Here is a 16,043-nt window from a genome sequence, read left to right as displayed (position 1 = left end):
GCATTGGAAGGGGGAGGAAAAGTTTCTTTACTAAGGGGAACAGAAAAGAAAGCTCCTTTCTGTCCAGGACTTGTTGAGGGAGAACTTCAGAACTTCTTAAAGTTTTTCTGTTTCCAAAGAATACCATTTATAGGAAACTACTTTTTAAAACTCAAAATTATTTCTAAACAATGGAGTCCACTCATCCTAGCTTCTTATGTGAGGGTTCTTATATTTCCAGAGACTGCTTCACCAGAATAACAATGAAGATTCTTCTATCACTACTACACTTCATCTTTCTTTATAGTTTCATACAGCCACTGTAAATACTATATCGAAGAGGGTCCCCCGTGGAGAGTCAGCCAAGTCACGACAATCACACTAATATGGCTACATGCCGTGCTCACTTTATTAAACAAACAGGTCATATTTATAACTTAAACCGACCGCTCACCCGACTTTACACACAGGTGATTGGATAAAAGTCTCTAGGCCACGTGGGGTCCGTGTCGCTGACAGTGAGCATGCTGCAGGTGTCTTATCAGAGTGTGCTGATGAGAGTGTGTTGATTTCGCCGTTCCCAGGACTTGCTCTGCACCTGGCTTCTTGTTTGTGCATAGCTTCTTTTCTTTCTCCCACTGCTTGTTTGCAGGACTATTTAAAACTGCTCTGCAGCTTCAACTAACAGGCCTGGGTTGTCCAACCCAGACAATAGTAACATATGTCCTCGGTCCTTTAAAAATCCCTCTACATTATATTACTTGCTTCTTGTAGGAATACATTCCACTCCAGCGTACCCAATGGATTTTATGAAACTCAGTGCCTGGTTAAAGGCTGCCTCAACTTTGACAGTCATATTTGATTATCCTGTGGATGATATGTAATGAAATTTTAGGATATTATCAATTTTTGCCACTGCATATTTGTGAGATAAAGATGAAGAAAATACATTGAATTTAAGTCATACAGTATCTAATATATCATGACCTGGTATATCATAATTAAGCAGGTTTAGCTACCAGTAATCTCCAAAATAAAAGTCTTCTGATGTATTATTTCATATAAAAGAAGAAAAAGTGATATAAAGAATATGCACTATTTAATAACTTCTCACATAAATTAGCAAAAATACAGGACTGAAAATCTTTGGGCTTATATTATCTATATTACTTCAATGTAATTTTATTAGAAACTATAGATTGAACACCTGAAATTTCACATTCTACACAAGCAGATGAAATTGTAAGATTTTGCTCTGTCTCCATTATTTTTACAAGTGCAAAACCGGTTTCCTTCTTTCTCAGTGCTTGCTTGGTTGCTTTTCAGGCATTTTGGCTATAAGCACATAGCCAAACTTTTGAGTTTTACTTGGGGTCTGAAAGGAACACAGGGTCATGGCTCAGATTTCTCTCTTCCCAAAAGTAGATATACTGGATACACGACTCACTCCTAAGTGGTGTCTCTTCTATTTATCTGCACCTCTGTGTGGTTCCCTTTCCTGTCTGGGCCGTAATGCATCAGAGATGTGTATAACAATATGAGCTTCCATATCTACTTTATTGACTATTCACTTGGATTTTACTAAGAGGAAAAACAAGCTAGAGCCAACACCCTCAATTCTTCTTGGATTTGTCTCTAAGATGCAATTTTGAAACTCTTTCCTGTTTACTGTGAAAAGCAGACCACAGGGAAGTGAGGCCATTTGACACAATGAACCCAAGCCTAATAATTGAATTACTGGATCTCTATGTCATTAAGCATATCAGGACTGTGCACAAAACTGATTTATCACTTCATCAACCCAGGAAATAAATAATAAGTAGCCAATCTGAATGGAAAAAAGGGAGTGGTTTATTTTGAGATGAGGCAGGGGTGGTGGGAAGAGGCTCCATTTGGGTTTAGGCAGATTAATTGATTTTAACTAACAACATTGTGGTTTGAGGCAGATGTTACAAAAGGAAATGAGAGGACAGGCAGATTCACAGCCTAGCCAGAAGTAGTGGTGGTCTTATCTCCTTTTATTTTGTAGTGCAGAATTGTAATAGCCACAGAGTCAATTCCCTCTTCTACTAAGTAGTATTGGAACCCAAATCCCTCACCTCTGATTACAGTACCTTTCAGCTACCTTGGCTCTACAGTATTCCCAGGCAAAGTATTTATTAGAGTTTACTTCAATCTATTCAATGTTCTGACAAAAAATTAACCCTACACAATGTCAATAGAGCACATGCTAAAGGAGCACATCACAGCAAATACTTGGCTTGAGGAGTCATAAAAGAGGGAGGGCATTTGCAGCAGGTTTTAGCAAGGTTCACGATTAGATGTACGTTCTCAGTATTTTTCAGACAACCTGGAAGCTGATAGAACATCACTGTCAATGAAATTTACAAAAAATACAAACAGTCCAGGCCACTTGCTATAGCAAGGAACCTAGGTTGCTTGGTAACCTCAATCCATCTACATAAAGCTAAATACTGAATTTAAGGCTGAAGAATACTAGCTCCATCGAAAGAAAGAGGAATTGTGTACTAAGGAGTCCTAACCTTTAAGGGAAATATTTCAGGAATCACAGCAGATAAGCAACTCAAATGAGAAAATTGATTATATAGAACTGGGTTCGTTGCTTTGGTCATTGAGTCTGGCTTTGGCAATACTGATGCTAGAAAGCTGTGTTTTGGCACCTGTGCTTTAAGAAAGGGTGCTGAAAACAGCAGAGAGGGTCAGAAAAGAGCCACAGAAATCATTAGTACAATGAAGAAAACGTCTGCAACAAAATTGAAGTGCTCAGTCTGCTTTGGCTTTTTTAAAAGAAGCCAAGAGCTGATTTCATGGCCTTACTATGGGAAAAAGCAAGGAAGGAACACAATTGAAATCTGTCTTTCTTTCATGCATTTACTTTCTAATTAATTTCCTGGAAAAAGGTTGGTTCCTTTCATCTAGGATCATTCAAGTATTTTGGTTTGCTGCCACAGTGTAGCAGTAAATACAGCGGGTGACCGCACTTATTTGATAATCTAGACTGGGAAGTATGTTATTACCCAAATAAGAGTAGGTAATTTTCTTTTACATCATATTCTCCTTGCTTACAGTGTTGTTGACTGGCAGCATAATTCCCATGGTCAAAATGGTGATGGGGAAAGAAGTCCTTGATGATTATAATCAGTCCTATTCCACTGTTGTGAGAATATCATGCACCAGATTATTTTGACTACTACTTGGTCTACATTAGGTACTTCTGTTTGTATAAGGTGGAGCTTTACTAAGTTGTGTTTTGGAATCATATAAAAGCTCCTTAATTATTTATCCAGATTCCTGATTTTTACTCTTTGCTAACTTAGAAATAAACAATGACATTTCACATTTACTACAGGTTTATTTTTTTATTTATTTATTACTTAAGGTTATTTATTAGTCAAATAAACCATTTTTTGTACTGAGTAAACAGAACTGTGTGTTTCTTTCTGTTTACTGCCTTCTGCAAGACTTTAGAATTAGCACATTTCAGCCTTTGCCATGGAGCTTTTACCTACAGTAGAAAGTAAGATTTCCTGCCTTTATCAGCTCCCAAGAGATAGCTTTGCATGAACTAGATATTGAACAGAGCTAACCTGAATAACATGAAGAAAATTCCTTCTCTGCACCTGCAGAGGAAGCTACAGCTATCAAACTTGGACTGAACACTTCATCGGAGACTGTTTTCTCCAGTCGCTCAAACTCTCCCAGCTCAGCGGTTTGATGGTCAGCAAATCTTTACCAACAGATACATAATACTTGAATAATGTGTGTTATTTAATGTAAAATCAAGTTACAGAACTTAAGTTTGGCAGTACATTGTTAGAATTTTGTGTTTTATTTTATATGATATTATTCCTAAATAAAGATATGTATTTAATTGGAAAAATGCATCTAGTTAAAAAAACAACAGTTTGAGCAAAATCCGTTCTTGTATTAAAAAATGCTTCGTGAATTTCTATCCAGCCTGCCTGCAGGACAGTGGAAAATGAAGCAAGCAGCTCTATTTTGCATGATTATTTGGAAACCCTTGAGATATTAAAGAAGTGAAATACTGGCTTACCTAAGGCAACAATTGTGCTACACTTAGATGTTGATTTGTTTATATAATAAGCGTATCAAAAAGGCAAAATACTATGCATTATCTTTGTGAAAATAAACGCAATTCTTATCATAAAGAAAGCAAATATTTTTTTCTCATTTAGGAAATTTCAGAACCAGATTATATGGACACTGAGATATTAGGGGAACATACTTTTTTATTTTAGTTTGTAAGGACAAGGTAGCATCCAGGCAAGTACATTTGAGCTATGTTTGGTAGTGTTAGTAAAGGGCTAATTGAAGGCTAACCTTGAAAATGTATAGATCTTAATCTTCTATATATATAATTCCATGTATACCATTAGCAGTGTTCAATTATTTTCCTAGAAATAGACTTTTCACAGTACGAAGAAAAAAGAAGCTAAATATGTATGTCATCTTCCCTTTTTCCTAGAAATGCACCTTGAATCTGAGGCACTTCTCCTCTCTTTAATGTAAAATTCTGTTCAATCGAGTGTAACAGACTCATTTTCAGATATTTTTTCTTAGGTTTCTAGCAGGCTTTCAGCAGTAAGAAGCATCGCAATCTTTGTTATGGAAAAAGGCACAGGAAAACTCAGATGAATGTGGAAAGACCATAAATAAATAATGTTACCCTCTGACCCAGCAATTGTTCAGTAACAAGTGCAATTATGTAGACAAACGGTGCTGATCACAATCTCCTTTCCCCACAGCATGACAGTTGCTTGGTGTAGAGCATTGCTAAAATAGAAAGATATGCTCTTGACAGGCAGGAATACGCTTGCCCACAGTGAGACAGAGCAGCCATTGACTGTGCTGACAGGTATAACAAATAAAGATCTTGGCCACGGGAGAAGCTGAGCACCTGTGACACCTGTCTTTGCTGATTCAGAGTTTTGCAGGTGTTTGCATGAGTAAAAATAAAGGGTCACAGTTGCCTGGTTAGGGGGATGGCAGAGGGGACAGCTGGAAGAGGAATCCAGTTTTAGGGAGCCTTTAATCAGCCAGAAAATGCCAGCAGCACTGTGTACAAAAAGGCAAAAATCCAGTCCGGTTCAGGTCTGTTAAAACTGTATTTGGAGGTTACCTTTCCCCTCAGAGACTTTGTGCCACAGCAGGTATTGCCTGTCATTGCCACTTGCGCTCGATGCTGAACCCAGGGGTGGCACCTTCCCCACTGCAGCAGCGGGAAGCTCTTTGCAGCTCTGCCTTCCTCTCCAGAAACCTGCCTGTGGCCCCAGGCCTGATTCAGGACAGCAGTTCTGCTGTGGCCAGGTCCTACCTGGGTGCAGGGGATCAAGCATTCCTCGCACCTGCTAGTGAGGGCAAGTGAAACAGCCTGAGCTTCAGTCACACAGGGTCCCAGCAGACGGGACCCCCACAGGGGTGCTCAGGGCAATACGAGGAGATGGGTGGGCAGGTCCTGCTGGGGTGTCTGGTGCCGTAATCACTGACCTCATCATAGAATGGTTTGGGTTGGAAGGGACCTTAACGATCATTAGTTCCAGCCTCCCTTCCATGGGCATGGACACCTCCACTAGACCAGATTACTCAAAACTCCATCCCACCTGGCCTTGAACACTTCCAGGGATGGGGCATCCACAATTTCATCCTCACAGTCTCTCTCATTCACCAAAGATCCCATGGACCCATTTCTGTCTAGCTTCTGGCATCAAACAAAGGGTCCTAAGGTTAGAGGTACCATCATCTCAGGATATTCCAGTTAACATAGAGGAGAAATTCTGGGAGCGCAAGACCTTGAGGGACCCTGGTCTATTTAAGGTCTGAGTGGGCCTTCTGAGGTGTCTGTTCCTCTCCATTGTCAGGCAAAGGCAACTCAATTAGGAGCTTTGGTTAAGTGGCTAAAGGTAGGCGGGACCACTGTGAACTTCTGCCCTCGTTCCTGTAAGTGAAGCAGGTGGTGCCTGCTCCTTACAGTGCACAGGCAGGCTGCTGCTCTGCTCCTGCTCGCCAGCAGGCAGAGGGACTGAGCCTTTGAGACCTGGGTCCCTCCTGCAGGCATAAATCGTGGATGCCCAACAGCAGCCCTGGCAGTGAGTGTGGGATCTGGCCTGGGGAGCTCTGTGGGGCAAGCCCACCTGTCTCAGCCCTCTGGCTGAAGAACAGGCTGGTGCTGCATCACCCACAACATCAAAAATAGGAGAAATCGATGTCGCTGCAGCTGGGATCCCTGGGGCTATGGTGTATGTCTGTGACACCCAGCCTCCAGCAGCTCCTCCTGGGGCTCTGGCAAAGGGCTGCAAATTCCTGACAGCCCAAAGAATTTGGGGCAGAGAGCAAGTGTTTAGTGTCTTTTTAAGGAGGAGTGCCACTTCCAAACTATGATTTCCCCATTCTGATACAAGGCAGACACAGTCCAGCTTAAGAGCAAGTTTGGCTGAATGTAGTCCTGTATAGCTCAACATGAATATTATTTTTGTATTGTAGTACTAATAACTAGTTAAAAGATAGCAACCCTTGTTAGGCAGATACAGACACATTCTTTGCCTGCCTTGTCAGGGTACAAATGAGAAAAGAGCCAGAAGTACAGTTCATTAGGAAGAAACCAAGCCATTTAGTTATCCTAAGAAAACTGTCTTCTCCTTTCTTTTTTTTTTTTTTCCTTGCTAATGGTTTTAGTCTTCTTACTATTCACTGAGATTTATATATTGCAACAAAAGTGCAGAGCATCTGTCTCCTGGCCTATTAACTTCATCAGGCTTGGAGAACTGAGGGGGAAAAAGAAAAGAAAATATGTGAATATAATGACTACAGTATTTAATTATTTTATGCTGCCATATGGAGTTAAACTGGTCAAAAAAAAGAGATTTCCATTTCAATGCTATTTGTTTTATAATGGAAACTTCCCTTTTCTTCACCTTTCTACTTCCAGAAGGGTCTTATTCAGTGTATTCAGTCCTAGCAAAAGGTCACCCTTGTCCTACAAGAGAGTCCTCCCTCCCTTTCCTGGCACTTCTGGATGCTGTGAATAGAGCTCTCTTTCTCTGAGGCTGAGATCTGTCAGCAGGAAGGTGCACCAGGAACAGCCGAGTACCACCCTCCCCGCCTGGAGGTCAAGTGCATCACCCTCAGTGCTGCAGAAATTTTGTGAGGGGAGGGACAGGCAATCCCACCAGACCTCCTGGCTGTGACCATACTGCGCTTGGTGTCATGACCACCTCTCCACTGCATTGTGCCATTAAATTAATTTAGTCTTTTTGACAGATAGTTCCCTAGATAGGTGATTTTTGGTCTTATATTAAATTTCTCAGCCTAGTTATTTAATGTTTGTATTTGTATATGCATTTTTCATTGTGGACTCTTGACTTTGACAGGGCATTGATGAAGTAACACATCCTGGAATATGAAGCAGTCAAATGGCTGTTCATTCCAGCTGAATTCTGACACTCCTAATCACAGTAAATGATATGTTTAATCTTAGTTTTCTCTTATGGTATTCAGTGGGAGTTGTTATAGAGTGACGTTCAAATCCGTGTGACTAATGCTCTCCCTGGACTTCTTTCTGTAATACTGGGAGAGGATGTGCAGGAAGGCTGTTGCCACTCCAGCTTGTGCTGCAAAGAAATAAAAGAAGAAAAAAAAAGAAAAGAAAAAAAAAAAGTATGAAAAGCAGAGAAAGGACTCTACCTTAAGGCTACTCAGCATGGTGATTTCACTGGTTTGGGATCAGGGGCTTTCACTTTCACTGAATGGATGGAGTCAGTAGAACAAAGAGCAGCAAACCCAGCACTGGAGAAGCATTTGAGCTCCAGGAGGAAAGGACAGTCTTAGAACTCATGGCAGATAGGTGTATGGAGAGACTGTCTGTACTGCAAGAACTGGCTATGAGGACATAAAGGGACCTTTTTCTGCCTTGTAGTGTATTTTCATTCTTCCTGAATTAAATTGTGCCTATGTGCCTTTACAAGCATCCCTCTGTCTTCACTTGCTTGTAAGAACTGAGACCAGCTCCAAGATGTCACTACTCATAGGAAACAGTAAAGATATTTGAAGAAAAGAAACCAAAAAAGACCCATTTACTTGCAGGTAGAAGCTCAGTGGGAATACATCATAAACAGCACAGAAGAAATCTTTAGAGAGCCTAGCTGCCCAGTGTTTGCATACTTTTGCCCAGCATATGCAAAGGGAGATTTGAGGCAACGATGGAAATACTCAAGAGAGAGCAGAGGATGCACATGTAACATCAGGGAAACTCCTGCCAAAATGCAGGTCTGTATTCCAAGTGAGCAAGTAGTAGAATTTCTGAGGAATAGGGAGTAAGAATAGCTAAATATCATTTTGCAAAACAGCTACGTCATTTTAATTGTAGCCTTTCAGAACACCTACCCTCAAATAAACAAGCAGACTCAGAAATTTCAAACTGAGGATTTGAAAGTATGATAAGGTGGCAAATAATCTGTAAACTTTGCCTTAACTGTAATGTTTTTTATCCTTAGTTATTGGTGTTATTTTCTGTGTACTGCCATAGAAAAGGACAGACTAGAGACTCCTAAAAAGTAAGGCATTGAGAGTGTACATATCAAAATGACCAGAAAGGGACCAGATCGGTCCCCAGAAAATTGCAAATGTGTATTCATTATGCCTGTAATAATGATAGTATGTTTTATAACATTACACCCAAGCAATTGTAATTTCAGTTTTATGGAGCAAAAAGTGCAATCTCTGAGATTTAACTTTTAAGTAGTGGATTTAATCGACACTGCTTGAAAAATATTAATGGCCATTCATTAGTAGGTATTGTCTCTCCCCTTATCCTACATGATTGTTTTAATTTAAACTAGCTGTCTGCTTTGTGTATAGAATTATTGACAAAAATATATCTTTCTTCAGCAAATGATTAGCTAAATCATCCTTTTATTTACAAGCAGTGCTGTGTCCCTGTGCCCTAAATCTTGCTAGTTGGAAGAGTGGGAGGGAAAGCAATTTAATTAAGTTAACTTTATTGACCCGCTGGAGCTGTTGTTTAATAGCATGGTTCCCTGGAGTGTAGTGCAGGTAAATTGAATGAATGCCACAGAATATCACTTCCCTGCATTGCATATTTCAAACCTCTGCCAGGCAGTTTGGGATGAGCAGCCAATCAGGAAAAAGGTTTTTCCAGCCTTGCTGGCACGGATGGCATTTCCCATTATGCTCAGAACGAGGTGCAGATTGTTACCCATGCGTTCCTCTGAACGTACCAAGAGGGATAACTCTGGGATTGTGCGTCGCACTCAGCTGCTGCATTCGGAAGGCAACTCCGTGGGTTGGCTCTTCAGCCACGTGTCCAAATGTACCTTTTTACGAAGGAGGAGAGCTAGCGTGAGTCTGAATGAAAGTGCTGTGAGTAAACTATTTAATATTACAACCTCGATACACTCATTCTGCATGAGAAATCAGAGTCCAGAAGGATAAGAGAGATCTTCTGGAGCTGTGCTTGTCAGTAAATACTTGGGAACAAAATGAAAAATTACAAAACTTCTTTGTTAAACTGTTGTTTGATTTAAAAAAAGCTACAAAGATTTCCACAATGTATTCTCATAGGTAATAGTGCCTGCTACTGTTTCAGTGACTGCTTCTGTTGTTAAAACCTTTATCCAAATGTCTTATTAGTCTATAAAATGAGTACCACGGCTCCTCTGCAGTTGACTGGAACCCACCCCATTTTCTGCACTGTTCTTCAATACTGCCCACGGCGTGGCAAAAGTACCTTGGTCTGTTCCACCTGTACTGCCAATCACTCCTTTTAAAAGTCAAGCCAGATCAGTAGTTGTGCCATGTAACAGCAACTTCAGATAACTTTAAACACTTGCAGAATTTAATGTTTCTATGATTAAAGCTGAGACCTAAAGACCCAGTCCCACAGCTTTGCTTAAAGAACTAAATACAACCACTCAAGTAATTTATGTATTGCTGTGGAAAATAAAGAGATGCAACTTTTATTACAATTCATAGTTTTCTTATATCCACTTATAATTCAATGTCTTGAATCAGTTTGTGTGTAATTTTTCCTTTTATACGCAAACAGATTTTTCTTGGCTTCAAACTGCTGCTTTCAATTTCAAATGCATGTGAGATAGGAGAGGTGGCTTTGTAGCAGAGGGGCATTGTGCTTTCTTGTGCTGACCAGAATAGCTGGGAGAAACAGGCAAGTTTCAGGCATGTAAGTCCTTCTTTGGGTCAGACTTTGGTGTCTTTAAACAATCCCATTTAAAGCACTGCAGCCATGATCGCTATGCCTACAGCAGGCATTATGCAGATGATATTGATCATCCTTTAGAACACCATTTCTCACGACGCTGTGTCACCTTTGGGGGGGGGCTGGCCCTTGGGGCAATTGCTCTCAGTTCCTCTCCTGACCTTGATTCCCTAATATGCCACACACCCCCTAAGAAGTGGTGCCATATACTTTTAATATACAAAGCCAAGCTGTGGTGCAGCCTAGGAAGCTCCAGGTGTTCCTAATCTGGCCCCTGCTCCAAGCTCTGATGTAGCACTGAGAGCAGGGAAAGCTACCCTCAGCCCATGATGCGAAGTTCAGAAATTAAAGCCGCCTTTAATTCAATGTTAGCTTAACATGGCTTTTGGCTGGCACTATGTGTTTGTGTGTTTACACAAAAGGATGATACCTTCCATGAATAATCCTGAGAAGTTTACTAGCTGATATTCTCCAGCGCTCTGTTCCTTTATCATCATTAAATGTGTGTCTTGGCAGCCATTGCATGAAGTCCATATTCCATATCTGTAAGATAAGTGCAGTTTATGTGCTGATGGTTGTGTCTGGGGTCAGAGGCAAGCCTTAGAAAGTAGACTTCTGTGATTTTCAGCGATTTTTTTCTTCCTAAAGAGGTTCTATTATGACACTTAAAAATATTCTGAAAGCTTTATTGTGTGTCTAATAGAATGAGAAGAAAAAACACATCCATGATGCCATCCCACAGTTCCTTCCAAATGCAACAGACAAATCCCACTGAATCACAAGTGACTGTTTTCCTGCATAATAATTCTTACTATAATTTTTAGATGAAGTTCTTTAAAGGTGTTAAAATACAAATAACATTGTATATGCATGAATTTTAGTTTTATTTGATTACAGTTTTAAAGGACTATTAAATCAAGGTTTATAATACTATTTATTTAGGATGTTTAATATTTAACTTAACAGTATTGAATTTATGTGTATATTACTATTAATATAAATTGATGCGTGATAATTCATAGTTCTGAGTGAGGCTCAGAACTCAGGCTTAACACTAACATAGACTTCCATGGGTTTGGGGTTTTTTTGGTGGCAAAGTTGACCTTAAGCAGCTCCCGCTCCTGTCCACAGCCTTCCACCTATCTTCCTCTTTTCTTCCCATTGTGCTGACATAGTTTTTTGAAGGACTGAACACTGAACTGGGTTAGCAGCCTTGGAAAATTACCCATCTCCTTTCCCTTTCTCTCAAGGTCCTTTATAAAGCAGAGCAATGTGCTCATCTGGCTTGCAGTGTAGATTGCTCCCGCGCAACTGAACATGCATCATAGGGAAGGGAACAGCTTCAGTTCAGTCAGGCCAGATAAAAGTGTCCATCAAACTGCTATTGAATTTTAAGACACTTATTTTATGCAATTTTCTTGAAACTTTAGCCTATAAAGTCTGCATAGAAATGTAGAGTTTACTTAAGGTTAAGTACTAGTAATGGTGTTTTTTGCAAACCAAATCTTTGCTAGAAACTTTAGCCAGTACAGGAACAACATTTGGGGATGGATTTAGCTATTAATATTTGAACATTTTATGAGTTTGGAGGTTGTTTAATGCCAAAAGCTAGAAAAAATAAATTGGTGCACTTAAAGCACAGTAAAATGTAGTTTGTTTGTTTGAGGATCAAGTATAAGAAATTTTTACTTTCTACACTTATGAGAGTTTGCTGATTTACTAGCTGGTTTGGGGTTTTTGTCAAGTAGCTTATACCAAGTGGATAGAAGTAAGATATTGTAATTTTTTTTTTTCCAAATGCTAACAGAAACTTTCCCTGTTACATCTGTTTTCTTTTGGTTTGGTCTTTCCCACGCCTAAGGGACATCGAGGCAGATATTTTACAGCTGCAGAGGGATAGCATCTTCCAGGCTCCAGCTGTTCTGCTTAAAGACGTTCCTGCTTTCTACTGTCATTGCCACCCACCAGCTGGCAGTGCTGCCCCTATGGTTTTGCTAGCAGAGTGGCTCACGCATAATTGCTCCTTAGACTAAAACTTGCAAACTAAGCCAAGCTGGTCCTGATCCATAGTTCACACCACTTAAAATAAACTGCCCCTTTTTGCCTCCAGCATTTTAGAGAGTGTTCACACAAACCCCTCTACTGGCGCAGCTATGGGGAAGAGTGTGGAAAACAGGGAAGAGTAATGTTGTGAAACCAGTGCAATATCGTGTGCAAAGTGAGTGTTTGCTATTCCCCAAGTCTTAAGCACTTTAAACAAAAGAGCAGAAATGGCTGTAGTGTGGTTGTGTTCATCAGACTTGCATTCAGGTATGGTGCTAAGCATGCAGCAATATGTAAATTCATATGCAATTTTTTTTCATTTACTTTGTTATCTAAACATTCATTCACCTTTTTCCCTCTTCTAAAAACTCAAGCTGGCCTATGCTAATATTTTGAGGTTGGTTTGCTTTTACTTCACATTAATTGTTGTTAATTTATTTAAGTAAATAGAGACCAATGAGGATGAATCAAACCTTTGCTACACAGGAAACAAAAGTTTATTTTAGATTACAACTTAGTCTCTAAATCAACCAATTAGAAACATAAGAGTTGGTTAGGAGGTGGTCTCAGCAGTTCACAGAGCTTAACCTGGCAGTAGCTAACTAATTCTCCATAATCCCAGCTATGGAAAGGCCTAAGGAGTTTGAAGAGTTCAGTTTGGTAATTTACTAGGGAATCCCTGATGATTCCTCCAGAAGAAAAAATAAGTATATGGAGAAGATAACATGGCCTGGACACCTGAGGAGGAGCCTAAATGCTGAACAGGATTGATTAGTCTTGTTTTGTCCTCTGGAGACAGAAGCCTGTTGCTGTAATATCCAAGTGGATCATCTGCCTAACTGTGTATGTACTGCGAAAGGACAGCAGCACCATTGTCACGATGGGAAAGGAAGATCCATTCTCTGCTGCAAAGCCTATCATCAACAAAATTACTGTTTAAATTCTCTACTAGTAAATGGCAATAAGCTTTATTAGTGGAATTAACAGAAGTAGTAGGGAAAGACATGTAGTTTCTCAGCCTGGAAGCCATATATGAGAATTAATTAATCCCACTGATTGTCTTCTTAAATAAGGGAGCTTGAACAAAGTCATTGAGAGGAACTTTGTGCATAGAGTAGCATGTCCAAACCTTGACCACAGGAGAGAAGAAAACATTAAGAAAGAAAAGCTGTTAATACAAAAGCCAGGAACTCTGAAGTACACTTATAGTGGAGGTATTCTGATTCAAGAAACTACTTCAAAAGCACATCAGTAAAGTCAGAGGTGATATTTTAAAGGCTTTTATTGAAGCACAAAAGGCCAGTAATAACCAACATAATCTCTGCCAGAGAATAGGAATTGAATAATCATTTCAGTATTTTATTTTATGATCATCATTAATTGTCTTCTGCTTCCAGGATATTAGACATAAGGAGAGTTGCAATTTAGGTCAGGAAACACCCCAGCAATGGTTATGCATCTGGATTTTATGCTTTCTTTCCTTTACAATCACTGTACCTTAAACAAAACCACTTATTCCTGTGTGTTGTTATTCTTCTTTTTGGAAAGTGGTCAGATAACATTATGAAATGCCAAGGCATACTATTGAAAACACCCACCCTGCATTAATGTTATGAGTGCACCTCTATGTAATGTTTGCTTATATATATTTTGAACTGGGAAATTTAGCGTTTTTTTCTGGAGCAAAGGATTCCAACACAGTTGCTACTATAGCCTGTGGCAGGAGGTGATGCTGGCTTTACCCTGCCATGCCCACATATGGCTGCACGTAGACGCACTAGCCGCTCTGTGGGGTGTTCCCATTCCACTGTTTGCCAGCTGCTGCATCTCCCACTGAGCATGTCTTCTCTGTAGAGATCTATGGACTCAATGCTCTACTTGGAAGAACCCAATTAGCTAAGCCAGAGAATGAGTGTCCATACCGCTCAGCCCTGCCTGTGCCCTAGGGCTCAGGTCAGCGTCACAGCAACCCAGTTCAGGACTCACAGTGCCCAGGGATGGATACCATAAATTGTAATCCCTTAAATTTACAGTATGCTGTGTTACCCTATGAAGTGCTTCACATGGCGTCATACAATAATAAGGGTGTCCAGCCCAAGCCTCTTGTGCTGTGGACCTATAAACACAGTGAAATAGATCATGTCTGTGTCTCCATGCATAGTCACAAAATATGCATGGACATGAAGTAGGAAAGTTCCTTGTGAATTGCCCAGAAAGTCTGGTGAATTACATAAATACTGAACATGAGACACTGAAAACCAAGTGTGTTTCTCAGGCACCCGGTACAAAGGCTGAGACACTGCATTAGGGTGCAGTGTAAGGTGGTCCACCAGCATTAAGCTTTCAAAAACATTCTCCTGTTCCTTTTCTATCCCCCACCACTCCTAGCAGCTCAGGAGACCTGTTAGCAGGACAGAACACTTATCATGGGCGCTGAACTTTAAAAATCTGTCTCATCTTTTTTTGCATTGCATTGACTGGCTATATTTTACTTTCCATCGCTTTCCTCACTGTTTCTCTTGAGACGGTTGTTTTCTTTTGGCTGTGGGTAGCGCTGCAAATAGAAGGATGTATGTGCAAATATGCATTCAGCATGTGTTCTTCTTTCCTGTGTCAGGCAACAGGGGTGTGTATTTCTGCATCTTCTCAGCAAATAGTTTTCCTTCTTCCTTTTAAAGGTCAATCCCTTGCTTTCGTCTCCCTTCAGAGCCAGGGGGTAGTGATTTGCACAGCTTTGCTTTCTTGAAAGAGGAGGACTGTACTATTTTCACCATCCAGACAATGGATATCACCTGTTGTAGGCAGCACGGGCTTTGCATACCTTTCTTAGGGTCAGACAGAGGTGATTTTTTCTCATTGCTGTACCCTGGTCAGTTCTGCTTTCCTGATTTCAGATGTTATCAGGCTGAATTGATTCTGAAACTTAGAGCAAATTGCTGTTCTTTTCATTCTCATAATTACTGTACCAAGCATATCCACAAGCCTTGAGGATTTACTTTTCCACTCCAGATGAGCAGTGCCAAGTGAAATAACAATTCTTAATTACCTGCCCTTCTTTCTAAGAGCAAGAAAAGTTGCAGCTCATTATCAAGTACTAACAGAAGGGAGATATCTCAGATTCAAGTCAAAAAAGAAAGTGTGATCAAATTAGTTAATCATTAGGTTAATCATAATAAAATTATGTTTACAGGTATGAACAGGTTTATGTTTACATGTTTATGTAAAACATGTTTACAGATATGTATATATATATGCATACAGATTGTGTATGTATATATCTGTAGCAAATGTATGTTTGTGTATAAACACAGACACACATGTGTACTAAGTGGTATAAATATGCTATCTTCCTGTTCCTCTGGAACATTTGTCTTGAGTAAAGCAGTAGGACCCAGTCTTGGGTAGGTCAGGTTCAGACAAGCTCTGAACATGTTGACTATCAGTTCTGTGATAGTTCAAAGCACCAGTGTATATTTTAGAAGACTAATATTTCATGCTTGGAAGCATATAAGTATTTATTGGGCTTGTGTTGTAAACCAAAACAGAGAAGTGTTTTAAACTGAACCCTATTCAGAGAATGTGGCAAGAATTAAAATAAGTAAATAAAAAAAAGAATAACTGAAAATGTATCTGGAAGACAGAAAAAAAATAAAATTTCAGATTATGCCATGGTGATAGTGGATAATTCTGGAGATTTCTGCCTTTTGCTAACTCAAACACATGGCTAAAATATGGCTTGCATTAGCCT

This window comes from Falco rusticolus, chromosome 3 (genome assembly GCF_015220075.1).
Source record: "Falco rusticolus isolate bFalRus1 chromosome 3, bFalRus1.pri, whole genome shotgun sequence".
Classification (NCBI taxonomy): Eukaryota; Metazoa; Chordata; class Aves; order Falconiformes; family Falconidae; genus Falco; species Falco rusticolus.
The sequence above is the reverse complement of the archived record's forward strand: the minus strand, read 5'-3'. Positions refer to the sequence as shown.